This window comes from Sus scrofa, chromosome 15 (genome assembly GCF_054392235.1).
Source record: "Sus scrofa isolate SSC_HxYL_T2T_F1_AM1 chromosome 15, Sscrofa_HxYL_maternal_Yorkshire_Landrace_v2.0, whole genome shotgun sequence".
In the NCBI taxonomy this organism is placed as follows: domain Eukaryota; kingdom Metazoa; phylum Chordata; class Mammalia; order Artiodactyla; family Suidae; genus Sus; species Sus scrofa.
The window spans coordinates 25,492,322-25,500,353 of record NC_139397.1 but is presented as its reverse complement, the minus strand read 5'-3'; the positions used below and the strand labels follow the sequence as shown (position 1 = coordinate 25,500,353).

The window sequence follows — 8,032 nt, the reverse complement described above, 5'->3', positions numbered from 1 at the left end:
AGACAGGTTACACCTGAGGATGATAGGCTAGACCTACATTCAAACAATGATTTAGATGGAGCCTTGTTAGGATGCTGCCGGCCACACTGTGGAGCCTACCAATGCTCCAAGCAGCACTGCCTCTCCCTCTGCCACCAGGAACAAATTCTGATGTGTTTCCTGCATCTCTACATTACTCCCCCAGCAGTAGTCCCTACTGGGTACGTCTAATTGGCCCCATTTCCATATTCTGGTCATGGGATATTCAGAAAAGAAACGGGGAAGTATGTCTTTAAAGAAGACAGCTTCTTTCTGTTGAGATAGGCTGGGACCTGAGGTCATCTGCCCATACCTGGATGTTACTTCCCAAAACAACAGCCTATCATCTGCACACACTTGCATCTTGACAATACTTTCTTAAACAATGGGAAGCTGAAACCCGCAAACTTGCAAGAACAATTGCACCCGGACAACACCTACCGAAACAGGAGGCTGATGATCTGAAACCAGACCAAAAGGAAAAAACTTTTTCAGCAGGATGCGATTCCTCGAAGGTGGTCAATGACATATTCTCAGGGACTTCCAGCTTTCGTGCTTGGCGACCTTCCTGGGATGACACTAGTAGCTGGTCCACTGCATTACAGCTGCCTGGTGCAAAGCAAAGAAAGGACTGTGAGTGACTGGTCTACCCATCACTCCCAGGAGGACCAGGGCTGCAACCAAACCACGCCTCCACCACCACCTCAGCCCATAGATCCGCCCTACCCTTACCCCTATTAAGGAACAAAGCGCCAGCGGCGGGTGATCCTGCCTCGTGTTTTTACCCTCTTATGCTGAAGCATAAACCCCAATAAAGCCTTGCCTCAAACTCTCCTCTGGCCTTTGTCCATGTCTGTTGATTAAACAGTTGCAGAGGCCTGGTTAGTAACATAGTTTGTGGCCACTCCACCCCAGAGGATGGGGAGGGAGGAGTCTCTTCCAGAAGACTGTAAGCAGCTTCTTCGATCCTGAACATTTTTGCTTCAGCATCATGGAGCTTGATAAGTCGCCTTCATAGCTCCAGAGGTCTCATTATCCTTGTTCAGGCCATGCTTTCTCTGCTCTTTTTTCTCTTCTAGTCTTTCTACTTCTTTTCTCTTTCCCCTTCTGCTTTTCTGTCCTTTGAAAAGTGGACGATGGGGCAGCTCCAGCATCGCTCCTGGCAGCTTGGAAGATGGTGCTCCCTTTGGCCCATAGCAACTCTGACAGATAGGAAGGGCTTACTCCCTGCACTAAGACCTTGGTCTGGGGGGCCCTCCTTGATGGCAGGTTCCTGAGAGCGATAGATTTCAACGCTCATATTGTGTACTGGCTGGAAACCCAGTTGCCAGAAACTTCTCAAAGTTTCCCCACCCCACCCCCTTGGTTCAACTCCCATTCCAAGGTTAAAATCCCAGTTGTGAATTAGAGCTCACTGGCACTGGTTTCCAATGCTGATCACCCCAGGGATGGTGGATAGAGCCTCCCTCTGCTCGCTCTCCTGCAAGAGGTACCAGACTGGACTGCCTGAAGAGATACCCTCTGAGGGATGGGTGAAAAGGCAGGCTCTCTCTCTCTCATTTCCTCTTTTCTTCCTTACTCTATATCTGAACCCTCCACTCTCCATCCTGGAGGCCCCCTTTTGGGGTGACCTCTGTGTTACCTCCTAGTATTTTTCTGTTCTGTGCCCTCAACTGAAGGCAGGATAGTTCTGTCATCTCCTCTGCTGTCCTTCCTTCTTCCTGGTTCTGTTCCCCTGGAAACTCTCATGGTTGCCTCTGTGAAGACCATTTAGATGATACTTGAGCCTCTTCCCTCATAGACCCTGAAGTCCCAGATTTTTCTTTGCTCACCTGCCTTAACCAGCACCTGATATGTTGTTTTTCAGTCAGCAAGGAGGGAGGGGTTCAGGTTGGCGAGACTTGCACCTGGTACAAGGTTGAGGCAAGAGTGGGACTCCTCAGGCCATGAGACCTGGAGTCCCCATCAGCTCCCTCCCTGTCCTCCCTAGCTTGTTATTCATGTCTTCATTTCCTCCTTTCTCAGTTTCTGGAACCAGAAATGATCAGGTAATTACATGACTGATGCAATGTCCTGGGGGACTCCGTCCTTCTCCTGGACCTTTAATCACTGGTCATTGGGAGTATAGAAATGGGAAGCACCCCCAGAATTCCTTAAGACTCCCTCTTGGGTTGCATTTTTAGCAACCAGGGACAGTTAGAGTTAGCTGGCTTAAAAAGGAACAAGCTGGGCTTTTTTGTAATATGGTTTGGCCCAATGTGCCTTGGGCAACCAGGAGCCGTGGACTCAAAATGGATAGCTTTAATTTTAACGCCATTTTACAGCCGGACCTATTTTATAAGCTGTCTAAAACGTGGGAAGAAAGCCTTTATTTGCAGACCTCCATAAAGCTTTATCAGGAGGCCCGTCAGAGGGACACTTGTCTTGTGTGCATGGTTGATCTCTGCTTCATCCCAAAAAGATTCAGAGCCAGATTTCCTCACGGATCACCCTGTCATACCCAGCCTCTTCTGAGTGAAAAGCATCTTCCTCTCCTGGGGACCAGAACTCAGGTCCCCAGTTCTTCCCCTTCAATGTCACCTTCAGCATCTGAACCCCCACCTTACTCTATTAAACCAGAAATCTCAAAATCAGAGCTCCCAGTGCTGTCCCTAGTGGGGCTCTGATCAAGTTCAAAGTTAGTCCCCGCTTTTGTCCCACAAGGTCTCTACCCTCTCCACAAGGTAGCTGATGGGAGCAGAGGGATTAGTAGGGTACTTGGCCCCTTTTTGATGGGGGACCTAGGCATCTGTAAGGAGGGCTCTGACAGGTTCGCAAATAAATCCCAAGTTTAGGGATGAATTTATCAGACTGGGGTTAACATTTCTCCCTAACCTGGAAGGACCTCATGGTTGTTCTGGTTCACTGTTGCACCCCAGCTGAAAAGGCCATACTAAGAAAGACCAAGGAACATGCAGACAGCCTACTAGACACCAATCTGAGCCACCATGTTGATTAAATGGGCAGTGCAACCATCCTAGACACAGGCCCACACTGGAATAAAGAGGATCATGTAGGTCAGGCCAGGATGAGACATATATGACTTGCTTACAAGAAGGAATGAGAAAGTGTATGGTGAGCTGGTAAATTATGAGAAGGTCCAAGAAATTCCACAGGATATTTCAGTGCCAGTGAGGGCTGAGCATCTTCCCCTGATAGAAATAAGATTAAAGCCTGAAGGGAAATATCCCTGGAAAAGGCAATACACTTTAAAGCCTGAAACCGTGAGGGGGAACCACCACTGCACACCAAATTCTTCAAACATGGACTCATTCAGCCCAGGACTCTTTGCAACACCCCAATTTTCTGGTCCCAAAGCCAAACGATGGGGAGTACTGGTTTGTGCAAGACTGTGATGACTGACTGTGAAGCATTCATCCCCACTCATCCACTGGTGCCAAACCTATACACCCTCCTCACTTAGGTGCCAGGGAATGCTCAGTGTTTCTCTGTGTTGACCCTCAAAGATGCATTACTCTGTATTCCCCTACATCTAGATCTACACTCTTTCCTTGCCTTTGAGTGGAAGGACCCCGACATCCTAAAGGCTACTCAATGCACTTGGACAGTGCTTCTGCAAAGTTTCATGAGCCCCCACCTTTTTGGAAATATGTTAGCAAGAACTGAACCTGAAAAATGGGGCTCTCTTAGAAAATGTTGATGACCTACTGATAAGTAGTAAGACAAAACAAGATTCAGATCAGAATACGGTTAAGGTGTTAAGGTCCTACATTTTCTGGCTGAAAGGGGATACAAAGTCTCCCCCACCAATACTCAGATCTCACAGCAAAGGGTTCAACATACAGAGGGTTTTTTTTGTTTTTTTGTTTTTTTTGTTTTGTTTTGTTTTTTTATGCCAGGAGTGGGAGACCTGGGAATAGGTCAGAAAATAGACAACTAGTAAATTATATCTCCAGCAACAGAGAGGCAGCTCTGAGGCTTTCTCAGGATGGCTGGATTCTGATGTAACTGGACTGCAAATGACGGCCTTATAACAAAACTCCTACATAAGGCTCTAAAGGGAGAAGAGTGGGAACCCCTCCAGTGGAGTTAGGATCACCAGTGAGGCTTTGAGATTCCAAAGACTGAATTGAGGAAAGCACCAGCACTGGGGCTTCCAAAGTTAGACAAGCCACTTATGCTGTATATTTGTAAGAGGTCAGCAATAGCACTGGGAGTCCTTACTCAAAAGCTGAGACTAGATAACAGGGCATGGCTTATTCTTTAAGACAATTGCAGTCAGCAGCCCTGAGATCGCCCAGCTGCCTGTGGGTGGTAGCAGCCGCAGACCTGTGGGTAATGAGACTTCCAAGTTCACTCTGGGAAAATACTCATCAGGTATAACCTGTGCTAGAAGTCAAGAGACATCACCTGCTGTCTTAAGGAAGTTTAAATAGTGGGCTCTCCTAAAGGGCACCCACAATATTACTTTAAATGTGTGCCCAATTTTGAACCCAGAAACTCTGCCCACAGCTGTTAAGAATGAAGATTTATTGCATCAGGGTACAGAGAACATAGATCAAGCTTACTTCAGCAGGTCTGGAATCTTCTAGATGAACCTCTTGACAGCTCTAAGGTTGAGTGGTTTACTGATGAGAACAGCTTTGTAGAAATGGAAACCCAAAAAGTGAGTGTGCAATATTGAGTCTAGATAAAGTCGAAGAAACCAAGGCCCTGCCACCCTAGAGCTCAGCCCAGAAAGACGAACTAATTGCATTAATGAGAGTTCTGCAATTATAAAGGATAATAAATTAAATATTTATACTGACTCTAAATATGGGTTCCATGTGCTACATGCTCTTGCTGCCATTTGGAAAGAAAAGAAGACTGTTTACTGCTAGAAATTCTCCCATAAAACATATGGATTTAATCTTGGCCCTTTTAGAAGTGATGTTGCTCTCAACACAGGGGGCAGTCATTCACTGTAGGAGCCATTAGAAGGATGGTTAGTTTGTGAGCTATGGAAACAGCAAAGCTGACTGAACTGCAAAACAGGGAGCTTGATTACAAGAGCCTGAACAAATCATGGCCTTGGTAAGTTGCCACTCTAAACTCCCTAACCTTCCCTAGGATTCCTCACAGGAACGAGGAGAGGCTGAAAGGTGAGGCTGTGAGAAGAGAAGTTGTACTTAGAACATGAAGGATGGAGTTCCCATTGTGGCTTGGTGGGTTGAGAACATGACATAGTGTCTGTGAGGATGCAGATTTGATCCCTCAGTGGGTTAAGGATCTGGCATTGTTGTAAGCTGTGGCATAGGATGCAGATGCAGCTTGGACTGGTGTTGTTGTGGCTTTGGCATAGGCCTCAGCTGCAGCTCTGATTCAACCCCTAGCCTAGAAACCTCCTTATGCTGCACCTGCAACCATTAAAAAAAAAACAAACATGAAGGATGATGAGGTGCTTCTCCCTGAGTCCTAACAGTGAAACCTCGTCAAGATTTTGCATGATGCCACCCACTATAGGAGGGATGTGCTATGGGACTCGGTGCAAAAGACCTTTTCTGGGAAGGGGCTTAAAGGAACAGTAACCCTTGCCTCAGGTTTGTGAGCCCACAATAACTCTCAGGCTCACCTCTTCCCCCCTTCAGTACTCAAAGTAGTTCAACACTGAGAGACATATTCAGGGAAAGATTGGCAGTTAGATTTCACCCAAATGACCCTGAGGTCATGATACAGATATCTACTACTATTGTTGACACCTTCGCCCCTGGGTTGGAAGCCTTCCCCATCCAATCTGAAAAAGCTACTAGAGACTGTAAATCCCTTCTAGAGGAAATTACTCCTTGGTTTGGACTTGGAAGTCCCTCCGGGAGTGATAATGGGCTCTCTCTTATAGCAAAAATCACACAGGGGCTCTAGGCAAGCCCTAGGGGTAAATTAAAACTACCCATGAACATTGGACCAATTTACTTCCCCAACTTACATGCAGCCCCAAGGAGTAATCTGTGGCTTAGCCCATTTGAGATGACCAATAGGAGGCTGTTTCTTAACACTGACATTATACTCTATGAAGCAGTGAGCCATGCCTTACAATATATTATGAACCTGGGGCAAGTTCAGAAGGCAATCTGGGATCATGCCCATAAGACACTGCCAGCTCTTCCTACAGATATAGAGGAGAGCAACCCCTTCACTTAGCCCTGGAGACAGTTCTTCTTAAGGCTTGGAAGGAGGGATTCCCCTGAAGACCAACTATTACCAAAATGGAAGGGCCCCTATAAAGTAATTTTGGGGAGAAAAAGATGAGGGAAGGGAAACGTGGAGAGAAAACGCAATAGTCGACTTTTCAGCATTTTGGCCTCAGGGAAAAAAACTCTCTAATTGTCGGATGTGTCATCCCCACCCACCGGGAGAGGGGGTGGTCCTGAACCCCCAGTTTGGGCCTGTAAGCAAGCACATGAATCTCACCCTGAACTCTGAACCCATTAGAAGTAGGCCACTTCTAATGTGGAATTGATTATGCTGATACAGGGTGTATAGCGCTTATGGATCCTTGGAACCAAACCCATATCCAGGTCCAGTGGCCCCTTCTCTGCAGAACAAGGAAAATCCCATTGCCCCTGCCAGGCGTATATCCACCTTAGGGTGACAGGAAGCTCACCCTCTATTTCTCCTGTGTTATTTTCTACTTCAGCCTCCTCATGGACCCCTAACCAGATTCACTGATGTGTGGACCCATCTCTACTCTCCCCAGGTACCCAAACCAGCATTTCTTGTACCTACTGGAAGGGGAAAGGCATCTCCTTCCTGGAGACTCACCTATGGTCTCCCATCTGCCTTCAGGGAGCATGGAGCATGGAGGAATATGGGAAAGTGAAGAACTATACAGGGACCACTAGATAGAGGGCCCCTGTCTTACAGATGCAATAATATACCTAACTGGGCCTCCCTTTTACGTTTCTGGTTTGATTCCATTTCATCCTGCTAAGCTTGTACCCCCATACATCTATTCCTCTACTGTCCACCAGAAAATACCCGCCCCCCTGCCCCTGGGAAAGGAATGAAATTTCTCCTTCTTCTAGCCTCTCCAGGAAATGGTCTAGCCACTCTTAGACAATATGCACTTCCGGGGAGAATGCATTTGGGGATGATTTGGCCCTAAAGGATTAGGTGTCACTATAAATATTCCATCTCTCAAAACACTATAAATATTCCATCTTCCATGTAAGAGGACTAGGACTAAATCTGGCAGGACTGGCCATTCCTGGGGGTGGTTTGCCTATCATGAAGCAATTTGAAAAATCTTACCCAAGCCATAGAGAATCTGGCCTTAAAGACTGGTGATGCTTTAAGGGGCCTCTGGGAGTCTCTAGGTTCCTTAGCCAGTGTCCTGTTTAACAATACGTTAGCCCTAGATTATCTTCTGACTGAAAAAGGGGATGTCTGTGCAGTAATTAACAAACTTTGCTGTACATACATCAACAACTCTGGGAAATTCAAACTAAATATTTAGGAGGTTTATGAACAAGCTAAATGGTTATGAGGGTTCAGCAATCTCACTGCCCAAAATACATGGGATTCTATTAAAGTCTACATCCCAGGCTTTACTTGGTTACCACCTCTCCTGGGCTGGGCAATAGTTCTTTTATTATTCAGACATTGTTTGTTTAATCTTCCAGTCAGGTTTGTGTCTTCCACACTTCAATAGTTTCAGGTAAGGCTCTTGATAGTCCAAGGGTTTCAACCAATCCTGACAGATGGTGGCAAAAGTTTCTACAGGTCCTTAAACTGTCTGTGAGGGACTTCTACATCTTTAGTTTGGTGGGAGTCTGCAGCCTCTGTTCAGCAGGAAGTAGGTGCCAAAGAAGAGACATTTGGCCCCTCCACAGTTGAGAATAAAGGATGTAGACTTCTTTGGGGTGAATAAGATAGGCTGGGACCTGAGGTCATCTGCCCATACCTGGACAGTACTGCCTACAATAACAGGTTGTAACACTCTCTTCAAGACACGCACACAGAGGAAAGAGTATGGCTG

At 46.5% G+C, this 8,032-nt stretch overlaps 1 pseudogene; it reads left to right on the top strand.

Annotated features, from left to right (window-relative positions):
- The first annotated feature begins 6,289 nt into the window (after positions 1-6,289).
- On the top strand, positions 6,290-7,159 carry LOC146395756 (endogenous retrovirus group V member 2 Env polyprotein-like; annotated as a pseudogene).
- The last annotated feature ends 873 nt before the right edge of the window (positions 7,160-8,032 follow it).